The sequence below is a fragment of the Prionailurus bengalensis genome, chromosome E4 (genome assembly GCF_016509475.1).
Source record: "Prionailurus bengalensis isolate Pbe53 chromosome E4, Fcat_Pben_1.1_paternal_pri, whole genome shotgun sequence".
Lineage (NCBI taxonomy): Eukaryota > Metazoa > Chordata > Mammalia > Carnivora > Felidae > Prionailurus > Prionailurus bengalensis.
Genome location: NC_057360.1, coordinates 29,714,614 through 29,727,836, shown reverse-complemented (window position 1 = coordinate 29,727,836; position 13,223 = coordinate 29,714,614). Strand labels below are relative to the sequence as shown.

Sequence of the window (13,223 nt, the reverse complement as noted above, 5' to 3'; positions counted from 1 at the left end):
AGCGATAAAAGGGAATGGTGGTGTTTGACCAAGGAAACTGGGGGAGATACCTGCTAGGATGTCTCCATTCCCTGTCTCTTTCCACCCAGCTCTTCTTGTTGCTTGTGGTCACATTTCACCTTGACTTTGGTTCTGTATGTTGTTGCTGGCCCTACGCGGCGAGAACAAAGGTGCATTAGTAACAGTCGTTCATCCAGATGATATTCTTATAGACAAGTAGGACTGGGTGGGAGTGGGATGTGGGGAAACATAACATTTTCGTCCTCCTCCAAGCTTTGCTGGGGGCGAGGTGCCCTATGCTGTCTGAGAATCCTTCCTTTAGACCCCATTCCAACAATACAAAATACAGATTCAAAAAACCAATTAGTCATTTCTGCTTCTCCAACTGTCTTCTATGACTACGAGGTACCAAAGAATATTCTCTCAGAAAGAAATGAGTTATAATCGGGCACAATTATTATATTACTAGTGGTCGGAAGGAAAGTTGCTACAATCTTTAAATTCGAACAGAAACAGATCACGTTACTGATTTAAGAATCTTGCTTCCTTTGGGGGGTGGGGGGTTAACTTCTCACTGACACAAATGTTCAAGTTTCCGTCTGTTACAATGAAGCTTTCTCAACGTTTATTCTCGAGAAGGTTATTACCTGTGACTATGCCAGAGGCACATAAATGCCTGTAAAGGCGTATCGTCCACAACATCTCTCAGAAATAAATACCTTCGGATACCTTGGAGTCTATCAAGTTTTAAAAAAGAAAACGATAGGGAAAGGGGAAGTAGTTTATCTGACTTCAGGGAAACTATCTCCTCCATCCCTTGTTTACACCTGATAATATGTCCACCAATTAAGCATTTAACTGATTTCTTTAAGGTCAGGTTGCAAAGGGGTCAATTCAAGTTGGGGCGTCAGGGACAATTTCACATGGGAAATCCACTTTATTCCTACAGCAGGTGTGTGTCTTGGGTCAAAGAACAAGCTTCTCAGGTGTGGTGGCCCCCATGTGCTCTCGGGGAGATCCGAGGTCACTGGTTTAATATTAGCTCCCGGTGCCTCAGCCTGGTTACAAGGGTCCCTAAAGCTACCCTGTGTCCGGGAGGCGAGTTTGTTTTGAAATGGTTGACTGTATAAGGGACAGGCAAAGATAATTCATTTCGTTGGGGGGACAGGGAGAGGAAACGGGAAAGGGAATGAAGTTTAAACGTAAGCCAGTATCTCTAGAGAATGTGAAAAATGTCAAGTGCCAGGTTCTGAAGCCTTAGAGGATTTTGATGTCAGTGAGCTCATTTTGGACCCTCCTCTCCCTCACCGGCCCAAGGCCTCTGGGCACATGTCTGGAATGCGGAAGGGAAGAAAGTGATCTTCACCTACGAGGGCAGCCCCAGGATTTCCATTTAGAAAAACGCAACCCATTTGGAAACAAAACAAAACAAAAGCAGTCATTGCTCACTGACTCAATTTAATTAATCACACATTTATCGAGGACCTACTGTGGGCAAAGCCAACCCGCAAAGAAGATTGTAAGTGGCTCATTTCTTTTTAGATGTGTATTTATTTATTTATTTTGAGAGAGACAGAGCACGCATGGGGGAGGGGCAGAGAGAGAAAGAAAAAGAATCCCAAGCAGACCCCTGCTGTCAGCAGGAAGCCAGACCGGAGGCTGGATCCCATCAACCGGGAGATCAGACCCGAGCCAAAATCAAGTCGGTAGCTCAACCGACTGAGCCACCCAGGTGACCCTCAGCGGTTCATTTTAAGCAGCTTAGGAAGCCTGTTGCCTATACAAATAACGCAAACGCTTAGAAGGCTGGCATCGTGACTATAGTAAAAGAGACGGGATGAAGAATCATGTCCTCTGACTGTGGTTTATGTATCCCTTTGTTCACACTTCCTTCTGTGGCCCGGAGAAACCAGGGGGTAGCCTGCAGGCCGGCCTCCCCCTCCCCCACAGCGTGCACAGTAGGGCGCTGCACTAACACCACCGGCTTCGTCCAGGGTCTGGAGAAATCGTTCTCATCGATTACGGTCATGCGGCATATTTACCCATTGTGCCAATTAGCAGCCTGTAAGTCCTGCGGCAAGATTTCAGAGGTCATTCTGCCTTTAGAAACCAACTCTGAGCAGCCAGGCTCCATTCTGTCAGTTTGAACCTTGAGGGCTGTTTTCCCAGCCTTCTCTGGGAGGCTCTTCTAGTCTGGAACATTTTCATCTGAAGGGAAATGCTTTAAGGTACGGCTGAAGTCGCTCCGACGACTGGTTAATCTTGTCCCCGCTTCCAGATCCCAGAGCTGAGGCCACCCCCCTCTCTTTACCCTGGCAAATGGGAACTCCCTTCCCCGACATGCAGCCTTTTTGAAATTACAAATAAGTCGATAACTACAGGACTGACCCAATTACTGGCGCGTGAACTGGGTGAGCTGGAGCCATGTCCTCGTCTGGAAACCCGGGGCCAGTGTCAAGGAGGCCGATGTGATGGCAGGATCTCAGGTACAGGGAAATGAAAAGCAATCGACTCGGCCCAGATCTGGAAGTCGGCGGAGTGGAACGGCCTGGGCGAGCCTCCTTGTCAGGCCTCCAATGGCCCTTTTCACAGTGTGAGCAGACCTTACAAAGAGGCAGTGACCTCGCCTTTCAGATGACTAGCAGCTCACCGTGATAACCAACCCCGCGGGGATTTCTTTGCAGTGATGTATGGTAAAGGTCAGCCTGAATCAGGAAGGAGCCTGAAATGGAGGAGGAGTTTAAGAAATGCACGTTTACTACTTATGAGGGCAGATGATAGCTCAAGCACCCGGACCGGGTCTTGTTGAGGAGCCAAAGGACCCTCTTTAATGAAACGACAAAGAGGGATTTACAAAGAACCTCGCCTCCGCCATTTTACGTGAACGATGCTCGTCAGGATGTGGGAGAATAACGTGAAAACGTTTGACTCTCTCAAATGTGGTAGATGCCCCTCTGAAATATTTAAACGTGCCACGTGTCCTGGCTTATGAAGCATGAATTGGCTTAAATGAAGGTAAAGTTTTGCCTAGCCAGTTAGAAGAGTCACAAATTCTAAATCCGTGGAGCTTGAATTAGTGCGATACCTCTGTTTTCATGTTAAGATTCTAACTATCTATATTCATAAAACCCTGAAATACAGATCCGACCGAATTCGTGTTCATGTGATTGGAACTGGACGGAAATTTTGAAGAAAGCACTTACCATATCCATCCCCAGGGTGAAGTTAAACGCAGGAAGAACCCGGTGTTTTCAGGGCCTTGCATTCCCTTCCCTCCTTGTCAACACAAGCAATAGATCCACCATCTGACTTTGGGATTACTGGTATGGCTTTCTTTTTTTCCAGGCACACAGGCTACACACCCAAGAACCACCTTTTTTTAAAAAAAAATTTTTTTTAATGTTTTTATTTATTTTTGAGACAGAGAGAGACAGAACATGAGCAGGGGAGGGGCAGAGAGAGAGGAAGACACAGAATCTGAAGCAGGCTCCGGGCTCTGACCTATCAGCACGGAGCCCGACACGGGGCTCGAACTCACAGACTGTGAGATCATGACCTGAGCTGAAGTCAGACGCCTAACCGACTGAGCCACTCAGGCACCCCGAGAACCACCTTTTTTGATCACCCCTGCTCACACACCTACATGACAACTCCTGTCTGTTCCTGTGACGAGTATCTTATCAGATCCTTTCCCTCCATCTTCTTGGAGCCTTCCTTACCTCCTGCCTGGTCTATTCTCACAGATTATTGAGATCTCCTTGCTCTCGGTTTCTGTTTCCTCTGATTCATTCTACTCACTATCAACTAATTAACTTTCCTACGGCATGACTTTGATCATATCTCTTCTGCTTATAAATGTTCAGTGGTTCAAGATTACCTACCAAATACAGCACACACTTTTCGGCCTGGAGACTCTACTGGTCCAAACATCCTTCTTGCTCCCTTTAAGTGCCCTAAACTCCGGCCAAGCCGGCCTGCTTGCCCACGTGCAAGCTCACTTTGCCATTTTCTGTTCTAGCCCTTTGCTAATGATCTGCCCACCTCTGTTTTTGTCCCCCATCCCCAAAGCTTTCCTCTTCAATCCAATCCAAGTTCATTCATTCATTCATTCATTCATTCATTCGTTTCTCCCCCATCCCCAAAGCTTTCCTTTTAAATCCAATACAAATTCATTCATTCATTCATTTGGTTCTTTTAGCAAACCTTTACCAAGTACATGCTAAATGTTGGGCACAGCTTCTGATAAAAGCATCCCCTGATTTCCCCAGCTGGAAGCAGCCTGCTCCCCTCTCACTAATATTTTAGTGTTTTCTACCACTCTGAGAAAAATTTCTCCTAGGCAGCAAGTCAGGTCCCGGCTCTGCCTTCTGGACTGTCTACATCTCTGTTCCCCCATCTGTGAACGTATAGTTCCTCCCTCATGGGGTAGTCGGGCTGTTGTGGGGATTAAATGTGATATGTTACTGTCCTTACTACTATTATTTATTGTGTTATTATATCTCATTTCGTTCTCCTTGAGACAAGGGCTGGGACTCTCTAGAACCTTGCAGGGGGTCTTTGCCTTCATCTTTTAATCAGTTTTATTTACTTGCAAGACACAGAGCTCTTCTCTGTTCCCTCAGGAGAAGAGGGTTGATTATAAGTGTCTAGACTGGAAGTGAAGCCTCATCACATTCCAGAGGTAGCTCTTGTTCTCCATGTGTCAGCTCCTCTCTCTACCTCCATTTTGTTCTCTCTTCCTCACTAATGGCTTCTGCAGCTGACTCAGAGTCAGGACCTATTCATAATTTGGTAGGTCCGTTGCAAAACAAATGAGGGGTCCCTTGTTTAAAACGGAGGGAAAAACGCAAACTAAAACGTAACACTTCTTTCTGCAGCGGCCCTTTGTCTCTCTTCTCTGTCTCCACCTCCTTGGTGTTTTATATTTGCTATTTAACACCACCTTCCCCAGGCACGGAGACACTGGCAGGGCAGTGCAGACTCTCCTGGTGCCTAGGGGCCCAAGTCTGAAACTTGGCACCCACGGCTGGGTTCCCCTTCCCTGCCGTCCACCAGATGAGCACCATGCTTAAGGGAGGAGTGGAGAAGTTGAGCCAGGCATCACCCCTTCCCACAAGTCCACTGCCCCAACCCAAGGCAGACGGCCATCCCAACGCCCAATCTCTGCGGGCGATGAGGCACTAAGTACCCGGATTGGGGGAGGCTGAGAGATCGCTCCACTGAATCACCTGCCAAATGAACCATGGTGTGCCCGCCTGGGGCAAGGACAGCTGTCACCGCACCCCATTTCCAGATGCCACAGGGCACAGGGGTCCAGCACTCCCCGGCCCAGACTCGGCTCCCTGCTGGGCAGTGTGGGGAGGAGGAAGGAAGGAGAAGGTGGGACGGAGAGGGGGAGCAGGTCTGAGAACTCAGGGCTGGGACGCAGCCTCGGGAAGCCGAGCGCCTGGTCCATGTTCCATTGTCCCATCCACTTCACCAACAAAAGCCAAACTCAAAAAAATAAAATTCAGCACTAAATCCAAGCATGGGGCCCTGTTTGACCATGGACATGGCTGCCTGTCCATGAAGCTGGCCCTTTTCGGAGTTTAAAGGGGTCAACATACATACGGAAGAGCATAGTTCTATCTAACGACTCTTGGGGTTGCACCTTCTACCGCAAGCTGGTTTATTCTTTCAGTTTCCCAAAATTAATTTGCCGAAATAGAAATCTGACTGGCCCCACTGTTTCTCTTTATTCTTTTTTTAAAAAAATAAATCACATAAGAACACCTGGGTGGCTCAGTTGGTTAAGGGTCTGCCTTTGGCTGAGGTCATTGTCTCATAGCTAGTGGGTTAGTGAGTTCAAGCCCCACATCGGGCTCTGGGGCTGTCCCACAGAACCTGTTTCAGATCCTCTGTCCCCCCCTCTCCTCTCTCTGCTCCTCCCCCACTTGTGCCGGGGGAGGGGGTGTCTCTCTCTCAAAAGTAAATTAAAAATGAGTAAATAAGTCACATAGGTCATTGGTTGCTGTCCAGCCAATGGGTTGGCTGCTTTTGGGTCAGGTGTCCATTCGGGTCCAATCATTTGGAGCTTTAGTGGACACAGCCGCTCAGCATAAAATGTGGACTCCTGGGATGCCCCCTCGTGGAGCTGCGGAAAGCAAGTCATGATTAAATCGTTAGTTTGGAGTTCATCAAATATGTTGAATTTTGCGTGAATTAATTTCATTTTTTAAATTAAAAATGTCCATTGAAGGCCCCTCGTGTGCAATATTTTGTGGCCAACATTATGGTTACATTTTACATATGGAAGGACTAAATGTTTTATTAAGATATACCTTTTCAATACGGTGTTTTCTGAAAGTTACACTGGCTGCCATATATTTGTCTGAATCAATGCAGTTCTAGATCATGTAAAATCCTGACTCTAGAGAACATCTTTAAAAATTACCTTGTTCGAGTTCTATCATTTTACGAATGGAGAATTTATTAATTAGGTCAGGACAAAATCAGACAATTACAGCATAATACCAAGCCAGAAAGAGTAAAGAGACAATCTCTATGTCAAAATTAAAAATAATTAAAAAATATAACAAAAGCACCTAAAACGTGTAGATAAAAGAGTTAATATCCTTAGTACACAAAGCATTCAAATAAATCAATAAGGAAAAAAATCAATAGAAAAATTGACGAGCAGGAGCAGACAATTAACACAAAAGAGTGTACAAATTGCCAGTAAAATGTTCAGCTTCACTATTTAAAAAAGAAATTAAAATGACAACAGATAGGATTTTTCTCCCAATTGTCAAAGATGATAAAACCCAGGGCTGGTCTATAAACCCAGGGAAACAGGAATATTCAGATGCATAGGAGAATATTTCAGAGCAGTCTTTTGAAGGTCAGTTTGACAATATTGATGAAAATGTGAAAGATACAAGAATTCTGACCCTCAATTTTGACTTCCAGGTTTGACTCCAAGAAGCACTTACGTATGTAGACAATGGCACATATATGGAATGTTTCATGACAATATTATTTGTGAAAGTGACAAATTTGAAATATCCAACAATCTACCAAAAAAAAGTTAAAATAAACTTACGATATTTTAGTCCATTGGATATTTTAGTCCAATATTTCGATGAAATATTATGTAGCCAATACAAAGAATAAGGAAGATTTACATGCACCTACATAAAAACATGTCCAAATTGTAGTGTTAAATGGGAAAAAAAAGTTAAAGAAAAAATATCCATATTATGAACCCATGTATTTAAAAACTTCTATATATTACTATGAAATGTTACTTAATATCCATTAAACATTGTGTATAACATAAAATAATGTTCCAGTACAATTTCAGAAGATAGCATGTAGTCTACATACGCCTGTGGGTGTGTAGGAGGAATGTCATCCAGGACCCTGGTCTCAGCAGTGGAGCCACAAGACGTTATTCCTGCTCTTAAAGAGCTTAGAGTCCAGGAGAGGGGATGAAATTGCTTCAAAGAATAAAAAGCACAGGATAGAGTGTCATTGGGTACTTACTGGCTCTGAGGCATTTTCATGTTCACAGAAACCCTGGGAGGTAGATCCCCATTTTTCAGATGACCAAACTGAGACCTATCTAGCAACACAAGGTGGGGCTAAGTGCATGACCAATCCTTTCCCCATAGTCCTTACACAACCACAATTGTACAACTTCCATACCCACCTGTCCCTTGCAGCAGAGGTCCTGCACCACCTTTGACATTTAAAAAAGAAATTAAAAGTAGCCCAAGCATATTGTGATTACGTATATAAATATTTGCAAAAATGTCAGAATTCTACTCCTGTTTTCTCTCTGTTGTAACTTCACGGAACTTTTTTTTTTTTTTTTTTTTTTTTTTTGAGATTCACAGTGGCAAGATTGTTCGAGAAGCCCTGGGTTCCAGGCCTGGTTCTGTCACTTGCTGCCTGTGGGCTCTGGGCAAGCCCAGTGATAAAAGTGTCACTAACAGACCTGCTTTGTTTGTCCACCTCCAGATGAAACAAAGCACGGGTGAGCCCTTTGAACCCAATAAAATAATGAAGATGACAAGTTTCTCCTCCACAAGCCTTGAATTTGGGCTCTTCCCCCGCCCCCCCCCCCCCCCCCCGCCCCTTCTCTCTGATTGAAGCATCATCACACAGAACCAGGAAACAAGGTCATTTTCTCTCTAAGAACCAGCTCACGTGCATCTCCCTGCAACATATGGGGATCTTTCTTTGGAGAGGTTGCTTGGCCAGGTGAACAGCTGTTGCTGGATGCCCTTATGAATAAGTGGCAATAACTCTGATAGAGTGAGCTTAAGAAGACAGCTTAACTACTTTGCCTTGCGAGTAGGCTTGTTTGGGGTTTTCCTTCACTTACGCCACCCCTGGATTTATTTCTCCTTTATTTTGTGTGGTGGCGATCACGGAAGTTGGCATTCGCTTAGAAAAAATGCTCTTTGGGATCTCTAGCTATTGTAGCTCGACAAAATATATGTTGGCTGGCAAAAATGTACAGAAAAACAGATTTTTACGAAATGTAAGTTAGATGCATAAACGGCAATATGCGTCAAATGCCTTAAATTATGTCCATCCTTTGCCCCAGTAATTCCACTGGGAGGGTTTTATCTGTCTGATCATATTGGATAATTATGAAAATGTGCATTTTTAAGGAGGTTTATTACAGTATTATTTATAATGGTAAAAATAAAAAATGATCTTACTAGATCCTATTACAGGATTGTTTAAATAAATGAAGGCACATCTACCCAATACAATATATACGACTAGTAGCAATGATGTGGCAGATGTGTGTATACATTCACACACATGCACATGCACAAAAATGTGGAGAGGTATTTTGTTGTTAAAACTGGGGTGGAAAACAGTATGTGTAGTAAAACCTCATTCTGCTTTAAAATCTCTATCTTCACTTCTATACAAAGTCTAGAAGATTCTATGTCAAAACGTGAATGGTGGTTATCCTTGGATGATGACATAGGATAAACACAAATACACACACACACACACACACACACACACACATTGTGTGTGTGTATAACAAAATGACCATTGATTTTATTGCACTTAAAAAAAAATACGTTGAGTTCCCGGGTGGCTCAGTTGGTTAAGCGTCTGACTTCGGCTCATGATTTCACCGTTCATGAGTTCCAGCCCCATGTCAGGCTCTGTGCACAGGGCGTGGAGCCTGCTTTGGATTCTGTGTCTCCCTCTTTCTCTGCCCCTACCCTGCTCGCTGTCTGTCTCTCTGTCTCTCTCTCTCTCAAAAATAAACACTTAAAAAATTTTTTTAAAAACATGTTATTTTTTCTTTAAATATAGAAATAGGAGATTCTATTCCCCCCCCCCCAAAGATTAGATGTATAAACGCAAAAGAATCCCCACTCACTGCACCAAGAATTCTGGTGAAGGGAAAAAATTAACAAAGACCTTAGATCTCCCAGGAATTAACTGTTCTGGAAGGGAGTCTGCAGAATTTTCAGAACTTTGTATCTCTTTTTAGCAATTTCCCTCGTCCTGAATCTCTGATCTTTGGCAGTCTTGACGACTCTTTCATCCTTAGACCATGAAATTTGCACATCCACTTGTTAAAGGTTTATTTCACCGTGTTACGAGTGCTGACCTCTCTGTGGCCTCCACAGACCGGGCGCTCCTTGTGGGCAGGCGCCTGAAGAGGACGTGGCGAGTGGGCGGGCGGAAGAGGACGAGGCTCTCTGTAAACGTTGGGGACTGAATGCTCTGACAGAGCGACAGGCGTTAATGAGGTAAGTTTGTTAGAGGTCTGTGGCGGGAGAGAAGTCAATGTGGAAAAGTATGGAATGGGTTATGGAGGAGATGGTATTTGACGTGACTTTGAAGGATTTATCTGAGCGAAAATGCAGAGTGGAAGGCCGCTGATTCCAGGCAGAGGGAACAGCAGGGGGAACCAACTGACCTGGTGTGCTTAGCACTGAAGGGTTTCCGGGGACTTGGGCCTTTCGGTGTTAAAATCCTATCAGTCCTCGGCAAACCGTGATTGACTGGTTGCTTGGCAGAATCGTGTAATCAAAGGCAGGAAGATAGAAAAGCAAAGTTAAGAAACACGTCATCCACTTTGGTTAGAGAGTGGCTTCAGCGTAGGGCATCTGTAGACAGCAAGGTCAGGGAGGTTCCGTTGGGCCTAACTGAAGAGGGCCTTGAATGCCCCAGTGAGATTCTTGTGCTTCATTTTGTGCAAGTAGTAAGACCAAAGGCACTTTACATCCTAAGGCTTGACTCCTCGAGCACACATTAAATCTCCCTCTCTCTCTCTCTCTCTCTGTCTCCAATATCTCTCTTCAAAAGCATCTGGTACACTTTCGGCTCTTTTGCCCTGACGTGATGTCTCCCCCTGATAAAAGCACACCTCGGATTTTCCAATGTCGTAATCAACTGCAAACGAGAACTGCCTTCCCTTGTTTGAGGGAAGTCGCTTTAGCCCTCATGGGGACAGACGCCACGGAGCCCTCCACCTCCACATCCAACCCTTCTGTCACTGGCGGACATGTAGGAGATGACTCACTGGCTGGAATTCAAGACGTGGCGGGTGGTGTCTAGGGAGCAGAGCAGAGGTGGGGGGCTCCTGGGGAGTGAGAGCGGGTGACCCTGGCCTCGTGTGCACCGTGCTGCTGAGCGGGGCGCCACCCGCCTCTCCTGGAGCATCTGAGGAGAAGCTTGGGCTGTTGCAGCATCGGGGTCTACACAGAAGGCCATTGCCGTCCGCATCCTGGTGTCTCTGTCTGTGCACCATAAAAACTGACAAAAGGGGCCTCACTGCTGAGTTTCAGACTGAATGTTTAATGCAATTAATGCATATTTCATAGCACAATAACTGCCAGAGCTTTGCTCTGCCATCCTCCCCGGCTGAGTTATTTACACAGCCATTTTGAGCCCAGTCACAGAGGAAGTTGACAAATGAGTATCTGTGCAACACGTCTGGTCTTTTCCCATGCAGATCAGGGCCTCACAACTTCAAAAAGTCCCTGAGCAGCATCTCAAACTTCAACCCCCCCCCCCCCAGTTGGGTGAATAGATTTTCCCTTGGTAAAAATCCCTTGACTTCCATCCTTCCCTTTTCTCTCCTCCCTAGCCCCAAGAAAAGTATTTTAAAAAAAAGGGGGGGTATGCTAATATCATCGTGCCCCGAAATGAATCTTAGTGATTTCTCTCATTACAAAATCCCTAAAAACGAAGAGAGTGAGCTGTCCCCCTGGTCAGTGACTTCGTTTATTCATTGATCAGTTCTGACAGTCCTTTGCAAGGCAGCTCTGCCCCTAGGATGCTTTGACATAAATCAGGGGCTCCTCAGCTCACCTGCTCATCACCGGTGATGGATTTGGCAGGTTTTCAGGTTCCTGTGAAACAGATCTTTGGACCAGGAGAGCCAGACTGGGACTCAGAAGGTAGCATTCAGCACGAGAGGGATGTCGACTGACTCACATCTCGTGCCGTTTTTCACTTACTAGGCACAAATCCAGCCCTTTGAGTCTTAGTTGTAACCTTCGATTAAACATCAAGAAGCTTCACGTGTACTTTGTGCAACTGTCGTGTTCCTGACAAGTTGTAGATAATCATTTCTCTGGGTAAACGTGATCCTGTGTTTCCAGTGACTCATTTAGAGACTTTCCGGGTTGCTCTTTCTGTACCTTGTGAACTTTTTCTGCCTCCCTCTCCCCACCCCAGTCACTCTGCCAAATACTTAGTAAGAGAAAAAGAAACCAATTTAGGAAAGAGCAGTTGAAACGAACATTGAAACGAATCCTTTTACAACGTGTGAATACTCACCCTTTTTTTTTTTTTCAACGTTTATTTATTTTTGGGACAGAGAGAGACAGAGCATGAACGGGGGAGGGGCAGAGAGAGAGGGAGACACAGAATCGGAAACAGGCTCCAGGCTCTGAGCCATCAGCCCAGAGCCCGACGCGGGGCTCGAACGCACGGACCGCGAGATCGTGACCTGGCTGAAGTCGGACGCTTAACCGACTGCGCCACCCAGGCGCCCCAATACTCACCCTTAATATATCGATTTTGTCACTATGGACTTTTAGATGCCAAGTTTTCCTAAATAGAGGTCCGTCCACGGTAAAGCACCCTAGCAAATCAAAACAGCCAAATGGTTTTATTTTTTAATGAAAGTACAGAGCTAAATTCAGCAAGTTTGATTTTTATGATGAATAGATTCTTAAAAGTGCAGTCGGACGTAGCCAGCTCTCCCCTATCTATCACGTTTGGTTTGGGGGAACGCATGGGGATAGTTGTAAAACTCAGGCCTCAGAGTCAAAAACTGGGCTCCAAATAGGACACTCAGACACTCAGAGAGAAAGGTCATTTAGCCCTTTTGGCCGAGGAGAGGATTGAGATGTCAGTGACCGACTGTGGTGACATGAGACACTGTCATGGATATGACTTTATACTCGGAAGTCCTACCGGCCTGAGTTTGGTTGCTCACTCCACCTTCTACCAGCTGTGAGACTAAGAGTCACTGGTCTTCATCAAGCCTTACTTTTCTAACTGCAAAGTGGGTATAAGATAAAACTTACCTCTGATGCCCTTATGATGGTCAGACGAGATAGCGCACGTAAGCCGCTTAGCGAGGCGCCTGATCGTCGCAAACACGCGCTAACTACCAGCTCGAACGGGGTAGCCTGTGATTCATTCAGTGTGTTTTGATCTTCCCAGGCTCTCAGTGAGGCTGGCGGGACTTTGGATGTTATCATCCCCATTCCGCAAAGAGAATACTGGAACCCAAAGAGATTCTAGGTTCTAGGTCTTGCCAGCCACACAATGAAGGACGTAGGAATAGAGGCCAGTGAGTTCTAAGAACACAAACATTGCAGCCCTTTACCTCGCCCCTTAGACACTGGGCAACGTGGCATAAAATGGAAGTCCTCACTTCCTTTCCCAGCACCCAGTTATTCAGCCTGAACTGACCAGGGCTGGAGAGGGAAGCAGCCAGCCTCCCACTCCGTAGATGTGAGGCCTCTGACACTTGGCTACTCCTCTCTCTTCTTTAGCATAGAAAGGATGCTGAAATGCTAACAGCTTCCGGTTATTGAGGGCTCGCTGCTTTTTGCCCGGGATCTCGCTAAACGTTTTACCCACACGACTGCTGTCCTTTGTGGATGTTACAAACGACGGGGCAGGCTCAGAGAGGTGGGGTGACTTACCCAAAGGGGATAGCTAGCAAGTTGTGACGT

General features: G+C 45.6%; 1 long non-coding RNA gene across 2 annotated transcripts; it reads right to left on the bottom strand.

Moving 5' to 3' along the window:
* Positions 1–5,712: 5,712 nt before the first annotated feature.
* Positions 5,713–12,741, bottom strand: LOC122476065. 2 transcript variants are annotated; one of them, XR_006295379.1, is made up of 4 exons: positions 12,567–12,741; positions 12,039–12,118; positions 9,944–10,035; positions 5,713–6,133 (listed from the first exon to the last, which is right to left on the bottom strand). It is a non-coding gene; the product is annotated as an uncharacterized LOC122476065 (long non-coding RNA). The 2 variants fall into 2 exon arrangements; XR_006295380.1 differs by lacking the exon at positions 9,944–10,035.
* Between the last annotated feature and the right edge of the window lie 482 nt (positions 12,742–13,223).